This window comes from Dermacentor andersoni, unplaced genomic scaffold (genome assembly GCF_023375885.2).
Source record: "Dermacentor andersoni unplaced genomic scaffold, qqDerAnde1_hic_scaffold ctg00000040.1, whole genome shotgun sequence".
Taxonomy (NCBI): domain Eukaryota; kingdom Metazoa; phylum Arthropoda; class Arachnida; order Ixodida; family Ixodidae; genus Dermacentor; species Dermacentor andersoni.
This window is the reverse complement of record NW_027314753.1, coordinates 5503633-5522469: the sequence shown is the minus strand read 5'-3', so window position 1 is coordinate 5522469 and position 18837 is coordinate 5503633. Positions and strand designations below refer to the sequence as shown.

At 42.1% G+C, this 18837-nt stretch overlaps 1 long non-coding RNA gene across 1 annotated transcript; it reads left to right on the top strand.

The window, feature by feature from the left end:
- Positions 1-6808: 6808 nt before the first annotated feature.
- On the top strand, positions 6809-10078 carry LOC140214380 (uncharacterized). Its single transcript, XR_011891321.1, has 2 exons — positions 6809-6874; positions 9907-10078. It is a non-coding gene; the product is annotated as an uncharacterized lncRNA (long non-coding RNA).
- Positions 10079-18837: the final 8759 nt, after the last annotated feature.

Here is an 18837-nt window from a genome sequence, read left to right as displayed (position 1 = left end):
GATACGCTCTCAAAGTGCTCCCCAAGTGAGTCTGCCTGATCTTGCAGTGTATCGCCCTGTGTATTTACCAGAGGAAGCGAATATGTTTGTCGACCTATAATTCTATTTACCTTGTTCCATACTCTGGCCTCATCTGTATAGGAGTTTATACTTGATAAAAACTTCTCCCAACTTTCTCTTCTAGCCTGTCGGCGGGTTCTCCTGCCTTGGGACTTTACTTTCTTAAAGTTGACAAGATTTTCTGCAGTGGGCGAAGCGCGTAGCAACCCCCACGCTTTGTTCTGATTTCTACGTGCGATTCTGCATTCATTGTTCCACCACGGGACATGCCGTTTGCATGCCGAGCCGCTTAATTCACGTATGCATTTAGATGCGGCATCTATAATAAAAGCTGTAAGGTAATCCACAGCAGCATCAATTTGTAACGAGGACATGTCATCCCATGATATGCTAGTTATGGTTCGAAATTTCTCCCAGTCGGCTGTGTCAACCTGCCACCTAGGAGCCTGTGGTAGATATTCGTTTTCTTTAAGTGTTCTTAATAGTATGGGGAAGTGGTCGCTTCCGTAAGGATTGTTCGCAACTTCCCACTCCAGTTCAGGCAGTATAGACGAGGAAACTATGCTGAGATCAATTGAAGAAAAGGTATTATTTGCAAGACAGTAATAAGTGGGTTTCTTCTTATTCAAAAGGCACGCACCAGAAGAAAAAAGGAACTGTTCAACAAGACGACCTCGCGCATCTATACGACAGTCACCCCACAGGGAGCTGTGCGCATTGAGATCGCCAAGAACAACATAAGGTTCTGGCAATTCGTCTATAAATGACTGGAATTCATGTCTGTTTAACTTGTAGTGTGGAGGTACGTAAAGCGAGCTAATGGTGATGAGTTTGTTTAGGAGGACAGCTCGAACTGCCACTGCTTCAAGAGGCGTTTGGAGCTGTAAATGTTGACACGCAATGCTTTTGTGGATAACTATAGCTACACCTCCCGATGATGGGATAGCATCATCGCGATCTTTGCGAAAAGTTATATACTGTCGGAGAAAGTTTGTGTGTTTTGATTTTAGGTGTGTTTCCTGTAAACACAGCACTTTTGGATTGTGTTTGTGTATGAGTTCTTGTACGTCATCCAGGTTTCTAAGAAGACCTCTGACGTTCCATTGAATAATTTGTGTATCCATATTTAGAGTAAAGCTTGCCCGCAGCTTGAGTATAACATAACATATAACAGCACTGTGTTAAACTTGTGGTATTTCAACTAGCCGCAACGCAAGCCCTAAATTTGGCAACGGCCGTGAATTGTAATTGTAGGTGTCAGTCTTCATAAACCGCTGTTATCACAGAAACGGACACACTCAGATTAGTTTCCTAAAATCCTTTCATTCAGAGGCTACACTCAAACTTTCTGTGACGCAAGGCAAGTGTCGCATTAAGAGCTTGCGACAAAGAGCGTATGTTTTTCAATGGCGATGCTATCGTTAGTTTTAGCAAGAGGAAGCGAAAACGTTTTTCAGCTTTTCTAAGCAAAATTATAGTGTGGCATTGCTTTCAACCAACGTGTAGTTACTCTTTGGACGATCACAATAGAGTAACCATGCTCGCAACGCAATCTGCGGCTTATTAGTGAAAAAAAATGTCAGTGCCACTCACCGCACTCGCAGCCACGTCGACCGCAGCCATGCTCCCACAGCGTTCTGTCACACCCATGCCAGTTGCCTTAGCGCAATCGCCACCGTTTCCTAGGCGACCGAGCTGAGTTAGCCCGAGCAGCACAGGTTCTCCACCCTTCGTTTTGTCTTCCATCGCGGCCTCCCTTTTGGCTGTCGTTATCGTCCAGCGTACACGCTGCATCATGCAGGTCATCGACGCGCTGGCACTATCAGGTCTTCGTTTTGAGACGTTCATCTCAGACGCTATTCAAACTTGCAGTCGTAGATTGAATAGCTGCGGCTTCATTCGCTGCACTTTCCTGTCCCTTAGTACTCAGTAACATTTTAATGTGCTACTTGCATCATAAAAACAGAGGCATCTGCACATATGTATGTACATGAGATGATTAAATGTTCGCAGATGCGGTCTATCTGCATGCACATAGAAGAGGCATACTTTGGGAACCATTACGAAAACTCGCCCAAACTGTCTGCAAATTACCTTACAAACAAAAAAGGACACGACGTAAGTTGTAATTTTCTTGCGTTTCTATGAAAAACAGTTTGTTCTCAGGTTATTAAATATTGTATAATAGCAAACTGTACCCGCTCTTATCTAGTACTACATCCGCGATTGCATTATGTCACAACACTCGATATTGTTAGGTCATTTGGAGATCACATTGTGGCAGCTTGATCATATTGCGCACGATCATATTGTCCTTCATCCTTCATTATTTTGTGTCCAAGTTGCATTATGCGTGTTGGAAATTTTAGGTGCTTCCGCTTGCTGTTTACCCTCCATAATACTGAACTGAATTATGGCAATTTACGTGCCAAAACACGATTTGATATTGAGGCACGCCAGAGTGGGGGACACCGCAATAATTTTGACCACGACGGGACCTTAAACGTGCCTTGATGCACGGTTGTTTTTGCATTTCGCCCCCTTAAAAACACGTCCGCCTCGGCCTGGTTTTGATCCCACTACCTCATTGAGGAAAATAATATTTTTGGGATTTTACTGGTCACAACCACAACCTGATTATGTGACATGCCGTAGTGGAGAAGGACGTAAAATTTTCAAAATCAATTTTTCAAGTCCGCCGTCTTTTTAGTGGGTCTGGGCGCCCGCCGCGGACGGGGTTCCGAGACCTTGCCTCGAAGCGGCTTCCTCGGCTCGCTGTACGGCCCAGAGTGCTGCTGGCAGGTTCGAGCTGAGCAGTGCGGTCTTCCAGTGCGAGCGGTGGCTGGCGGGGGAAGACATGGCGGAGCCGGCACTTTCAGACTTCTTTTTAAGGCCTGGCACTTCTATACCATGTGATTAAGTGCCACTACCTCGCCACAGGATGTTCATCTGTTTGTAGTGTACATGTCTGGATACATGGAGTGCATGAGTCTGGGGTTTCTATAGGAATCCGTTTGTCATTGACTGTAGTGTACCGCTTCCGTCCAGAAATTAGGCGTTAATTTCAAGCACCGAAGACGCAGCACACGAGAGTTATTGCATTGCGCCCCTAATGTAATACAGCCGCCGCTGCTGCTGGGATCGAACCGGCGACATCGGTACTCAGCAGCGCAACGTCATAGTTACTGAGCTGTTGCCTCAAAGTTTATATTTTGCTATATACTGCGGGAAACACAGTGCAATGCGCAAAGTAGTGTAACAGATATTCTAGAGCGACGTTTCAGTTGTGCAGAGTTGAAACACGCAGTACAAGATTACCCTTTATTACCCCTAACCTTTAAATTATGTAGATTTTTGGTGTCGTTCAAATCCACGTAGTGTTCGTGGCCAAAAATAAAGGCGAAAAATTCTAGTTTTTCTTGATACACAATGCGCTTTGACTTTGGGGATGATGGAAGCTATAGCAAAGCCCGTATTTCACCCACTCGATTTTACCTGCGCGCACACACCAGCCCTAATATTGTAAACGTATAGTGTAAACGTTCCAATAAAGAAACCGGCTAAACAATGATCGTAGATCTCGTAGTTCGTAGAATGTTTGTAGGCTCGTAGACCGCACTTCAAGGAAATGTACGAGTCGACGATTAATCATTTTTTCGAATAGTTTACACAGGTAACTTGTAAGAGCTATTGCACGATAACTTGCCGCCAACCCTTACAAAAATGACTTTAGACTGTCTATAGAAAGTCTATAGACTTTTCATAGACGACCTTTCCTTTCTATAGATTTGGACTTTTGTTGATACAAAGTCTATAGACTGTCTGTAGACGAAAGTCGATAAAGTTTCTATTTCTTTTTGTCTATTCGCAGTCTATAGACGGTCTATAGAAAAAAGTTGATAAGGTGTTTGTTTCCTTTTTGTCTACTTCCCCTCTATAGAATACCTACAGACGAAAGTCGACACAGTCTCTATCTATTTTTTTCCATACTTTGTCTATAGACTTTCTATAGACGAAAGTCGATAGGGTTTCTATTTCTTTTTGTCTACTCGCAGTCTATAGACGGTCTATAGAAAAAAGTTGATAAGGTGTTTGTTTCCTTTTTGTCTACTTCCCCTCTATAGAATACCTACAGACGAAAGTCGACACAGTCTCTATCTATATTTTCCATACTTTGTCTATAGACTTTCTATAGACGAAAGTCGATAGGCTTTCTATTTCTTTGTGTCTACTCGTAGTCTACAGACGGTCTATAGAAAAAAGTCGCTAAGGTGTTTGTTTCCTTTCTGTCTACTTCCCCTCTATGGACTACCTATAGACGAAAGTCGATACTGTTTCTATCCATTTTGTCCATACTTTGTCTATAGACTTTCTATAGACGAAAGTCGATAAGGTTTCTATTTCTTTTTGTCTACTCACAGTCTATAGACGGTCTATAGAAAAAAGTCGATAAGGTGTTTGTTTCTTTTGCCTACTTCCCCTCTATGGACTACCTATAGGCGAAAGTCGATACAGTTTCTATCCATTTTGTCCATACTTTGTCTATAGACTTTCTATAGACGAAAGTCGATAAGGTTTCTATTTGTTTTTGTCTACTCGCAGTCTATAGACAGTCTATAGGAAAAAGTCGATAACGTGTTTGTTTCTTTTTTGCCTACTTCCCCTCTATGGACTACCTATAGACGAAAGTGGATACAGTCTCTATCTATTTTTGTCCATACTTTGTTTATAGACTTTCTATAGACGAAAGTCGATAAGGTTTCGATTTCTTTTTGTCTACTCGCTGTCTATAGACGGTCTATAGAAAAAATCGATAAGGTGTTTGTTTCTTTTTGTCTATTTCCCCTCTATGGGCTACTTTTAGACCAAATTCGATACAGTGTCTATCTATTTTTGTCCATATACTTTGTATATAGACTTTCTATAGACGAAAGTCGATAAGATTTCAATTTCTTTTTATCTACTTGCAGTCTATAGAAAAAATTCGATAAGGTGTTTGTTTCTTCTTTGTCTATTTCCCCTCTATATGGACTACCTGTAGACGAAAGCCGATACAGTTTCTATTTATTTTTGTCCATACTTTGTCTATAGACTCTCTATATTATGGACAATATAGTCGACAAGGTTTCTATTTCTTTTTCTCTACTCCCGGTGTATTGAATATGTATAGAAGAAAGTCGATAATTTGTAATTCCGAGTTCCCATACCCCCCGCCCTCTGCGAACGCGATGATATGGCACTGGTTCATGCACGACGGCACCGCAACTCCGGCGCGGCGGGCAAACCGTGCAGACTGCTAGTCTGCGTTCGGTGCAGCTGCCCCGAACGAGGATCGCGGCGGAGCAGGCACCGTCCGAGTCACCAAGGTCTTCCAGGCACCCGAAGGCCCTAAACCTGGCTGCTTCCCGGACGTACACTTCGCGAAGACCAGGTGGTGAAGGTCAGATGGTGATGATGTGGCAAAGGTGGTGAATAAGTGGCGAAAGCCGGCAGACCAGGTGGTGAATTCACCACCTGGTCTTCCTCTGAGTTGTCGTGGTCTTGCATGTCTATAGATTAACAATAGACAAACATCGTTAATCTGGGCCCAACCCGTGTACGCTGTAACCAAGCGCAGGTACCGGTGGATAATACGTAGCTGCGTTTGATATAAGCCACTGAAGTTGTATACTGCTGAGATTGCTGTAGAGCCTATTTGTAGACATTAGTATACACATAGTGTATACCTCCGCATTTGTTGACCACATGATATCATCTACGTAGCCGCTCTCGGCAATCCCAAGACAGTCTTCACAGTTGTCGCATCACTTTTGCGGCAGTAGAATAAAGTAAGCAAAACGCCGATCCAATTGTTATAATAGATGTTATGAACGCCAGCTTCAGCTACAAGTGGATTCCAAACAGGCATCAAGCTAACAGCAAATACACTCGTAATGTTTGTAGCTGACAACGCGGACTTTGTGAATGTGCGATGAACCGATGTCGCGCATGTGGTCTTCGCGTTGTGTGTCGTCCGATTCTCGGATACATTTCACATTGTCTTCATATCTCGGCTGCGTCACTAACATCGGGCGGTTTTTTGTTGACTGATATCCTGCGCTATAAACCTATCAAAGTTTCTCATTCACTTAAAATAGGTGCCAAATTCTCTGAGCCCACCCAGTATTTCGCCGGCGGTATGCCTGCGCAGCCACGCATATGAGTACCTCAATGCTGTACTGATTGCTTTGACCTATCATCGGAACAGAAAATTAGCACTAACATACGTGCGGGCATCACATTTGGCGGTACGCTGGAAGATATGCTACAAGTACGCTGTATTACTAATCGACGCTGGCAATAATGCGTCTGAAACGTCTGAAGGGCCCTGTAACGGCTTTTACAAACAGCGCATTCATGTTAGCGTTCCAGTCTCATACGATAGCCCACAGCGTTTGTCATACAACCTACCAGCGCATTTCCTTTGTCCATGAAAAAAGATGAATAGTGGTGTTAAAGATGAATAAGCCACCCGTTCCGGCGCGCATGGCGCGCAGAGAGAGAGAGAGAGAGAGAGAGAGAGAAAGAGACAAAAAAAATGAAGGAGGAAAAGGCGCTCACACTCCTCCGAGCGCGCACGCCCTCGCGCGCGGAGCTCCTGCGCATGCTCGGAGCTCTTGCGCATGCGCGGCGGTGCGCCGTCTCAACGAGTGCGCCAGGCACGTAAACGGTTGTACCGGTGTGCGGTGTATGCCTGAACTACTCCGTGGCCTGAACGTCGGTGTCTGTGTATGCGTGTCATCTTTGTGGCATCACACGTCAACTACACTGAACGGTAAGCTTTAGCAAAGACGTTTTGCGTCAATAGCTCATGATTATGTGAGCGCATCTCTTAGCGCGAAGCGGCTGCATGTAGCGCAGGCGACTCGGGTATAGTGTCGGTTTGTCGTTGACATGGTTTGATAACGCGCTCTTGTTCTCGCTTCTACTATACGGAATGTTTTACGGCGAGCGATCGCTCGGGCTTGTTGATTTTAGCATTATAGTTTACGTGCGTAAAGAAGGACGTACACCATGTTTTAACTTGATACTGTATGTTGTGTATGTTGTGTATGTTGTGTATGTTGTGCATGTTGTGCATTGTGTATGTTGGGCAGCCAGTGCGGTAGATCTAATTTCGTGGCGCTTGATCCGGCCGCGATGAATGCTGCGCCGCATGTCTAGTGAAATTCTCGTGACACGCTTTACGTATATATCTCGAAATTGTGTTAGCATCAAGAATGTTCAGACAGACACGTATAGTTGAATAACTGCTAACGTACTCGAATGAAAGGCCGTGTTTGCGGGGCATGCATCAGCAGTGTGTGCGCTGCCGTTTTCGCATCGTTTGGGAACTTACCGCAAGTTAATTTTGGGAAGTTACCGCAAGCAAAACACGAGACTTGAAGAAATATCAAGCAAAAATCTCTAATTCACCCAATCTATTTATATGCAACCACAAACGCTTTGGAGCATCAAACCTGCGATAAGCTCAGTCACTTGCAGCTTCGCAACTTAGCCGAAAAAATTGGAGAACACTAAATTAGTCGTTCCGGGAAGCACCTTTACACGTTTCAAACTGAAGGCATTGCGTTTGACGGTAGCTGGAAGATTTTTTTTTTTTGTCTCTTTTTTTAAACAGTTTAGCAGCAGAAGTTATCTTTCGAGCTATATGAAAAGCGTTAAGCGCCTTTCGATGCTTCGGCGTTATGCAGTTTACGTGCTCTTAATCACTAGGCAGCTGCTGGCGCAGATTCGCATTGTGCCAGTCGTCCATGGTATGAAGCCCTTGTCGTGTGTAATAAGTGTTCCGGTTTTCATTACTGTTGCATGTAGTGCCGTCGTCTTGGACAGACTGCATACTATATGCGCTGTACAAATGAAAAAAAGAGCCAGATTATCAATTTGGTGGTCTTTTTTTAGTAGATAACGCACAGATTATTCAAATAATTCAGTGGACATTGCATTTGTTCTACCCTTATCACCACGCCTAAGAGATTGTAACATGTTTTAGTTGCTAAGTAACCTGATCAGTACGCCCCCATTCATGTGCATTCTACTGAAAGTGTGGCAAATGTATTCATCTCGAAGTATGAGAAAAGAGACATTGCAGACTGTTCTAAACGGAAATAAATTGCAAATGTTAACGTGATTGTTCAAAAGTGCAGTCAGTATGCTGAGCATGTTCGTTCGGCACGGGCATATTGCATTAACACCTGAAAAATGTGCACAGTCCAGCCGGGTATCTTTGTTTTAACAATTATTATTATAGGAATCGTTTGGGATTCTCGCATTTATTTTATTTTTATAAGTACACTGTGTGTCACATGAACCTGTCTTGAAACGAAATGTACCGTTGCTGGCACCGGCGACCATTACGGTTGTCTAACTGCTTATCACACTGCAATATAACGAAACATCATAATGGTACTGATTAATATTGCCATGTAGTCTTTAGTCAGAGAAACAAAGTTAAACTAGAGGCATAAGTGATGAGAGCAAATTATATAAAAAACTACTATTGAACCGTAAAAATATCTCATTGTATAGTTTTCGCTCACATTGTTGCATTTGTTTTACGTGTGTCTCTGTGTCTTCCGTGCTGTACTCGTGCGGCCATCAATTAGGAACTTGCCGAAGCCCTTGTCAGCTTTATTAAACAAGGGATTCAAGTCAGTTGCATCTAATACTACATATCAAGTGACCGACGTGTTATTCGTTTTATCTAAATATTATGGACTGGCAGTACTTGGCAAGCATTAAACCACAATATTTTTTTTATTGCACTTAAGCTGCAGGCGTCATAGATTGCCAGAAAATTTTCATTAAAACAGCCAGGGAAGGCTTGGAAAAAGATCGGGAAATCTTAAAATGGCCACATAGGTATGCTGTCTTGTCATATGTCATACAACGTTACCAGAGAATCTCTGTGTTAAATATATTTTTAAAACCTTTCACTTCATAAAAATTGAGGGAAATTGGTCCTATTTATTGAAAAAAAAAGAAAGTCAAGCATACTGACAAGGCATTTCTTACTCAATATGTTTTTTTTGCGTTAACGTCCTGAACCTCGATAGCCTAGAAAAAAATTTCATCTTTCAAAGCACCTTAAATAATTTACTGTGATAGAATTCATTCGAACTATCTTATCAGTTCTGTTTCCTAGGAGGTGCATATCTGTCGTGCCATGACACAAAGTGCTCGTGTGGTATTTCGGGTGCTCATGTGGTGTACCTAACTTGGAAACCTGTTAGCATGCCCAAGAGGCCTCATTACCTGTAAGAAATTAAGTGACCATATCAATACAATCAACCCATCTGCCTTCTGTTGAAGTTATGGCCAATGACCATTCATTTAAAAGTATGAGAAAGACATTTAAATGTGTATTAAGCAAAATAAATTACAATCTTAGGCATGGTACTGTGAATATTGCAGTCACGTCTTCTGAAAATATCCCTCTGCACGGGCATACTTAACTACCAGCCAAAAAATTGTACAGACAGCACAACTGGGTAACGTTTCAGCAATAAATATAGAGACCATTTGGGATAAGTACATTAATGCATCATATATGAACTTGTCATAAAAGGGAACATACTGTTGCTGGCACGAGCAGCAGTTGTGACTGTTTAATTGTTCACCATACCATGCAATAAAACATTGTATAAAGGTACTGATTTGTATTGACAAGCAGCCCTTAGTCATAGTTAAACCGCATTAAGTATTGACTTAGATGGTTTGAGCAAATATATTAAGCTGCTTAATGAACATACAAAGAATACACACTTGTTATTTTTGCCTCATATTGCTGCATCTACTTATTTGCAGCATACACCTGCAGCACCTTTGGGACTAATGACACAAAGGTCAAGGCCAGCCTGGCGACCATGCTTGCCAAGGAGTAGTGTAAATATGTAATCTGTTTCCATAATTAGCATAAGACATGAATTTAAGGAATTCATATATTATATCGAGCAATAAAAACGGTTAATGCATTGCCGGTGCATTTGTTTTATTTTTTTTGCACTGCATGATTCAACACTATATAAATTCTTTCTGTTTATGCAACATATATGAAAGTACAGCTGGTTCAGGAGCATTATTAATCTGCTAACGGTAATGCATAAGTGCAGATGAAAAGGAACAGGTGCACATGCATAAATACATTCAAAACGTTTTGCTACCGCATGTAAAGAAAAATGTAAACTAACTTGTAAAAAAAAAAAAACTAGTAGGTAGCCGCTATGGAGTTATGGCCTTATACACTCTTTGTAGACTTGTCTATAAAATGTCTGTGTCTATAGAGTGTCTGTAGATTAATGAAAATGCATGTTTGTTGACAAATGTCTGCAGAATGTCATAGAAGAAAGTGTATCGGATTATAAAGTTCTGTTTTTGTAGACTGAAGTCTATAGAATGTCTATAGACTATCTATATACATTTGTCTATAGACATTCCATAGACTTCAGTCTGCAAAAGTAGAAGTGTATATATAGTTCTACTTTTGTAGACTGAAGTGTATAAAATGTATACAGACAAATGACATCTATAGACATTCTATAGACTTCAGTTTACAAAAGTAGAACTGTAAGCCTATACACTTGTCCCATCGACATTCTGCAGACAACTGTCTACAAACATGAATTTTAATTAATCCATAGGCACTCTATAGACTCAGACTTTTTATAGACTAGTCCATAAAAAGTGTATGGCCATAAGTCTATTGACAGTCTATAGGCTCAGACTTCTTATAGACTAGTCTATAAAATGTGTATGGCCATAAGTCTATAGATAGTCTAAAGACTCAGACTTTTTATAGACTAGTCTGTAAAAAGTATGGCCACCAGACTATAGACTGTCTATATGTAGTGTATAGACAGTCTATAGACTCAGACTTTTTATAGACTAGTCTGTAAAAAGTATGGCCATAAGTCTTTAGACTGTCTATATGTAGTGTATAGACAGTCTATAGACTCAGACTTTTTATAGACTATTCTATAAAAAGTGTATGGCCATAAGTCTATAAGCGGTCTATAGGCAGTCTATAGACTCAGACTTTTTATAGACTAGTCTATAAAAAGTATGGCCATAAGTCTATAGACCGTCTATAGACAGTCTATAGACTCAGACTTCTTATAGACTAGTCTATAAGAAGTGTATGGCCATAAGTCTATAGACAGTCTATAGACAATCTATAGACTCAGACTTTTTATAGACTAGTCTATAAAAAGTATGGCTATAAGTCTATAGACTGTCTATAGACAGTGTATAGACTGTCTATAGACTCAGACTTTTTATAGACTAGTCTATAAAAAGTGTATGGCCATAAGTCCATAGACTGTCTATAGACTAGTCTAAAGAAATGTCTATAGACAGTCTATAGACTCCATAGACAAATGTCTATAGACTGTCTATGGACTTTCTATAAAAATTTTTGTAAGGGAAGGAAAGGTCTCAGGACGGCTTCCAGACGGGAGTAAAAATAGCTTCCTTCCATGAGGATGGGAGGTATGCGGCAGCCCACATAGAGTTGAAAATTGCCAGAAGTGTCATGTATGTGCAGGTGTTTAAGTATTAATCGTGTCATATGATTTGGTATGACACGAATATGTTAGTTAGTTAGTTAATTCGGGTTTAATGGCGCAAAAGCGACTAAGGCTATGCTGCGCCAGTCACAGGACAGTATAAGATCCGATGTTAAGGTAGTTACAGCTGTGTTACCTTAAAGTGGATGTAGATAATCGGTTTCACCTAAAAACTGGAACAGGTTAGTGAATGGCACTAGTGGGTCATCGCCCAATATTAAGGCAGGGTGCAGAGGTATATGTAAGTGATACAAGTTTTTGAAATGTTTCTGCCTCTGTGTTTCAGTGTGTGGGCATGATATAATGATGTGGGTTACTGTGAGCGTTTCGTGACATTTCTCGCATGTTGGTGGACTTTCGTTTCGAAGTGAAAAATTGTGTGTTAGATGCGTGTGTCCAATTCGAAGTCGACATAACATTACCTCATAGAACCGTTCTTGGTGAGCGCATGATTTCCACTCGCGAAGCAGGGGTTTAGTTATATGTAACTTGTTATTTACGCATGAGTTTCATTCTTGTTGCCATTTTGTTGCTAGGGCCTTATGAACCGCTCTGATGCTGTCTTTGTATGGAAGTGCTATGTGTGTTATGCTTTTGTGCGCTGCCATGGATGCGCTTCTATCGGCAGCTTCATTCCCTGCTATCCCTATATGGCTTGGGACCCAGCAGAATCGTATGGTTCCTTCGTATTTCTTGTTAAATACTATGTTTAATATATCGCCAAGCAGGGGTTCAGACGCGGAGTTTAAGTTAAGGGCTCTTAGGGCACTTAACGAGTCGGTATAAATAATAGCATTCTTCTGCTTGTCGGAAGTGATTTTCTTAACTGCCATCCAAATCGCATAAACTTCGGCGGTAAAGACTGAAGAAAAATTATTTATGCGAATGCTATTTTCCCAATTTTTTGTTACGATCCCGACACCTACGTATTCTTGTGTTTTAGAGCCGTCAGTGTAAAATTCTGTGTAATTTTTATATTTTTCTTGGATAGCTCGGAACTCTTGTATTATGCGCTCTTGTGGAATGTCTTTTTTCTTTATATGTGTTAGCGTCCAGTCACACAGCTGTGTAAAATTGCACCATGGGGGCAATCTTGGTGGCCTTTCGGCAACCTGCAGGGCTTCAGGAGGGATATCATAAGTCTGACAGTATTGTTCGTGTCTTAAGATGAGCGGCCGAATCATGTTTGGTTTATTTGTGTAGTGTATTCGTGATTGGCACTGTGTTACGATGTTGTAGCATATATGTTGTGGCGATGACCGAATTCTTAGTGCATAGCAAAGTGTAAGTTGTGCTCTGCGGTGCTGTAATGAAGGCTCATTAGCGTCAACGTATAAACTTTGTACAGGCGATGTCCTGTAGGCACCGCTCGCCAGTCGTAGGCCAAGATTGTGAACTGGATCAAGTCGCTTAATGTAGGACTGCCTAGCTGCACCATAAACTACACTACCGTAGTCGAGGATACTACGTACAAGGGATCGGTATATACGTAGCAGACATGTACGGTCAGATCCCCAGTGCTTATGTGATAAAACCTTGAGGATATTTAGTGCTTTATTTGCTTTAATTTTGGTTGCGTTAATGTGGGCCAGGAAGTTCAGTTTAGTGTCAAACGTTACGCCTAGAAATTTATGGTGTTCTTTGACCGGTAGCGTTATACCATGCAATGTGAGACCTGGAGTACAGTGTAACCCTCGCTTCTGGGAAAAGAGAACTGTAACAGTTTTGTGTGTTGAGAACCGGAAACCATTTTTGTTAGCCCATTGTGTAAGATTATTTATCGTTATTTGTAGTTGTCGTTCATAGGTGGGTAGGCTTGAGGCGCGGCAAGCCATTTGCAAATAGTCGACATATATTGAGTGCATAACAGATGATGGGATGATCTTATTCACAGAGTTCATTTTGACTATGAAGAGCGTTGTGCTCAGAATGCAACCTTGTGGAACGCCATTTTCTTGTGTGAATGTGCGCGAGAGTATTGTGCCGAGACGTACTTGAAATGTTCGGTTTGACATGAAATCGCATAGACAATTCAGCATTCTTCCGCGAATTCCCATGTCAGCCAGGTCTCTCAAAATTCCGTATCGCCATGTGGTATCATATGCCTTTTCAAAATCAATGATGATGATATGTGGTGTTTAATGGCGCAAGGGCCAAGTATGACCAAAGAGCGCCATGCCAAAAGGTAATTTTAACAATGTATTGTGAATGCAGTGGATAGTGGATTTATTATGGTAAATGTGACATGGCTGTAAAAAGGCCTAAAAACTGTCGCTGTAAATGGCGTAAAATAAATAGGTACTAAAATGATGACACTGATTAGGGCATGGACGATGGCAATTGGGTTTCGTTAAAAAACATGATGGAACAAGGCAACACATAACAATGATAGTAGAACCTCAAGAGAGCCCTTTTATTAGAAGGGCTGTTAGTCGTCTGCTAAACATTTCCTGTCCAAATGATTTTGAGAGTATCCGTTTCCAATAAAAACTGTAAGACTAATTTCATGTTAAAAAGCGGTTCATCACTAAGAAAAAATGCAGGGTGAAGAGGTGTATTTTCACGATATGCAGAAGGAAAATACTTTTTCCTCTCTGTTTCTATTGCAGGGCATTGAATAAGAACATTGAGTACTGTGAGACTCTTGCCGCACTTATCTCTTGACTGGAGGCGATCCCCCGACTTGTGGTAAGAGTGAGTACCGTATGTGTGGCCTATCCTTAGTCGGCAAAGAATTACTTCCTTGTAACGTGCTGTTTTCCCACTGATCCAGTTCCCCAGTTTTGGTTTTATTATGTGAAGCTTATTCATTACTTGTGTATCCCACTTGCCTTGCCAATGATTCCTTAATTTACGGCGTAGAAAAGGCTTTAGGTCTGTCGCAGGGATGGGAATATTTCCATCTCTGTCGCTAAAAGTTACGCATGTAGCGCTTTCGTCAGCTGCTTCGTTCCCTTTTATACCTTTGTGACCGGGTACCCAGCATATGACAGTCACTTGATTGCACATATATAGGGCGCACAATAAGTTATACAGCTCATTCAAAACGGAATTCTTATGTTTTTGTAAACTAATTAGTGCTCTCACGACACTTAACGAGTCTGTGAAGAGAACAGCCTTAGCGATGTTTGTGAGCCTGATGTGTTTAATAGCCGTGAGTATAGCGTATGCTTCCGCTGTAAAGATGCTTGTGTGCGGGTTTAGTGTCCCAGATATTGAAAATGATGGTCCAAGAGCTGCCTGCGTAAGCAACACCATCAGCAGACTTCGAAGCATCCGTGTAAAATTCAGCACCGGAATACTTCTCTTTTAGTCCAAGAAAATGTGATTTTATGTGAGCCTCAGGCGCTCGTTTCGATATTTCTAGAAAAGATATGTCACATTGGATAGTTTGCCAGTCCCAAGGCGGTGGGAACCGAATAGGAGCCATTAGGATATTTTCTACAAAATGGACGCCTGTTTCTTCTGACAGTGCTTCCACTCGGAGGGACAGAGGAGGCCTGATGGCTGGGTGGTTACGGGATAGCCTGGCAGTGGACAAGTCGCTTATTGCAAAATGACATGGATGCTGAATATCTGATTTAACTTTCAAGGCGTAAGAAAAAGATAAATATGCTCTTTGTAGATGAAGAGACCATTCGTTGGATTCAACGTACAGGCTCTCTACAGGACTAGTCCTGAAGGCACCTGTAGTAAGACGGATACCCAAGTGGTGAATCGAATCTAACATCTTCAAGGCACTAGGCGTAGCAGAACTATACACTATAGCACCATAGTCAAGGCGTGACCTTATCAGACTTTTATACAGGCTCAAAAGGCATCTTCTGTCACTTCCGCAGGATGTACGGGACAAGAGCTTCAGAAGATTCATTGTCTTCATGCACTTCGCCTTAAGATATTTCAAGTGGGGGATAAATGTTAATTTAGTGTCTAATATGAGGCCCAAAAATTTATGTTCATGGCTCACTGGGAGCTGTTGTCGATTAAGATAAATAGCGGGTTCAGGTAATATACCTCTTTTGTTCGAAAAGAGAGCACACGTGCTTTTTTGCGGGTTTGATTTAAACCCATTCTCGTCAGCCCACATTGACAATTTGTTTAGCCCAAGCTGCACATGTCGCTCACAGATGGAAAGACTACATGATTTAAAACCTATTTGTACGTCATCTACATACACAGAATAAAACATTGTACGTGGTATGATAGTATAAAGTGAGTTCATTTTTATAACGAATAGAGTGCAGCTAAGCACGCCACCTTGTGGTACGCCTGTTTCCTGTGTAAATAGACGAGATAGCACATTACCAACTCTGACGCGGAACGTGCGGTTAGACAGGTAACTTTGGATGACATTCAGCAAATTACCTCGGACTCGCATTTCGGCCAGATCACGGAGAATTCCGAACCGCCACGTGGTGTCGTAAGCCTTCTCCATGTCAATAAATACTGACAAAAAGAACTGCTTGTGTACAAAAGCATCGCGAATGTTCGTCTCGATGCGGACAAGGTGATCAGTTGTGGATCTACCTTCCCTGAAACCACACTGTAGGGGATCTAATAGTTTGTTACTTTCAAGAAAATGAAGGAGACGCCGGTTAACCATTTTTTCAAAGAGTTTACATAGGCAACTTGTCAACGCTATAGGCCTATAGCTGTTGACTGAAGTTGGGTCCTTGCCGTCTTTTAGTATTGGAACAATTATTGCTTCCTTCCAGGCGGATGGAATGTACCCGGCAGAGAACACAGAGTTGAAGAGTGTCAGTAGTGTTTTGTGGGTCTCAGGGTGTAGATAAAAGTTAGTTTTGTGTTTCACAGTATTGCTACTGTGTTCTTTGACGTCACGACCATGTGAAATGTGATGATGATGATGTATGGGGTTTTATGGCGCAAGGGCCAGGTGTGGCCAAAGAGCGCCATGTCTGTGGTAGTGGGTGTGCAGTGTAACTATGATTGCTATGAAATTGGTGTGACGTGGCTGTAAAGGGGCCTTAAAATATACGCTCTAAAGTGCGTAAAATATGTGTAATAAAATTATGGCGATGACGTATGACTTGTACTATGAACATATAGATGCATATAAAAAAAATGATGCGATAGGTAAAATATATCAGATTATAAGAAATGCTACAGTACTACTACCTCCTTAGAGCCCTTGAAGCACAAGGGCCTGGAGGCATGTACTATTCAAAACAATCATCGCAGCGGCATCCTCTGGAGCGAGGATGCTCTACGAATTTAATGGGCTTATAACGCGTAGAACTACATCCGTTAAGAAGTCGAGGACTGCCTTGGTGTTAAAAAGCGGTTCCTTACCAATAAACATAGCCGGGTGTAGAGGGATGTAATTACGGTATGCAAGCGGAAAATGTTTCATTCTTTCAGGTTCGGCTTTCCGACACTCCGAGAGGACATGCGATGAGAGGCTGACCGTCCTCCATCTACCACAGGTTGGAGGTTCACTTCCAGTAAGTAGAAAATGATGGGTCCCAAATGTGTGTCCTATGCTGAGGCGACAGAATAGGACATCTGTTCGCCAACATTTCGTTGGGGAGGGCCAAAAACCTAACTGGGGCTTTATGACGTGCAGTTTGTTATTTGTTTGCGCGTCCCACGTGCACTGCCAGTGATTTCGCAGTTTATTTCGTAAGAAAGGCCTCAGGTCTGTGACAGGCACATCAGCGGTAGGGTTTACAACTTGCGATGTGATAGACGTGGCCATCTCGTCCGCGAGAACGTTACCTTCGATTCCCCTATGGCCAGGGACCCAGCATATTATGATATTCTGGTTAGATGAGCACGCTTTACATAATACCGAATACAGTTCATTGAATACGGGATTTTCATGTTTGTAGAGTGACATTATGGCCTTCACGACGCTTAGAGAGTCTGTATACATCGCTGCTTTTGAAAGTTTTGATCTTATGTGCTTCACGGCAGAGAGTAATGCGTAGGCCTCGGCCGTAAAGATGCTTGTTTCCGGATGTAGTGCATCGGATTCCGAGAAGGATGGGCTGACGGCTGCATAGGATACCCCGGAATTTGACTTTGAAGCGTCTGTGTAGAAATCTGCGCAGGAGTGTTTGTACTGAAGTTCTAGGAAATGCATTCTGATTTCGTCCTCAGGAGAGTGCTTTGTAACTTTTATAAAGGATATGTCACATTGTATCACCTGCCACTCCCAAGGAGGTAAGAGCTTGATTGTCTGCATTAAGCGATGCTCGAGGAGTGGGACATGCATTTCATTGCTAAACTCCTTCACACGCAGCGAGAAAGGCTGTCTTATAGAGGGGCGATTGCTGAAAAGTGTAGCGCACGGCATGTCGGTAACGGTATCAAAACATGGATGTTCAGGATTTGAGCGTACTTTAAGGAAAGATGTAAAGCTGTTGTATGATCTCTGTAGGTGGAGAGACCATTCATTTGATTCGGCATATAAACTTTCAATCGGGCTTGTTCTGAAAGCGCCCGTGGCTAAACGGATGCCTAGATGGTGAACCGGGTCTAGCATCTTTAGCGCGCTTGGGGCGGCAGAGTTATATACCACGGCGCCATAATCTAATCGTGACCGGATGAGGCTCTTATACAGATTCATTAGGCACTTCCTGTCACTACCCCACGTAGCCTGGGATTGAAGTTTCATTAGGTTCATTGTTTTCGGACACTTTTCTTTGAGTTGTTTAATGTGTGAGACGAAAGTGAGTCTATTGTCAAGTACAACACCTAGAAATTTGTGCTCTTTGTTTACAGGTATCTGTTCTCCACACATTTGTAAGCAAGGATCCGGAATAAGGCCTCTCTTCCTTGTAAACAGCACACAAGAACTCTTTTGAGGATTGATTTTAAAACCATTTTTCTCTGCCCACCCTGACACCTTGTTCAAACCATGCTGTACCTGTCTCTCGCATACTGTGAGGTTACAGGATTTGAAGCCTATTTGAATGTCGTCCACATAGACGGAATACAAAATGGCTGGTGGTATGGAAGCACGAAGCGTTGTCATTTTAACAATAAAAAGTGTGCAACTGGGCACGCCTCCCTGGGGTACACCAGTTTCTTGTGTAAAAGGACGTGACAGCACATTGCCGACTTTCATCCGGAAGGTACGATTGGACAAGTAGCTTTTTATTATGTTTAGCATATTACCATGAATGCCCATTTCCGATAAGTCTCGCAA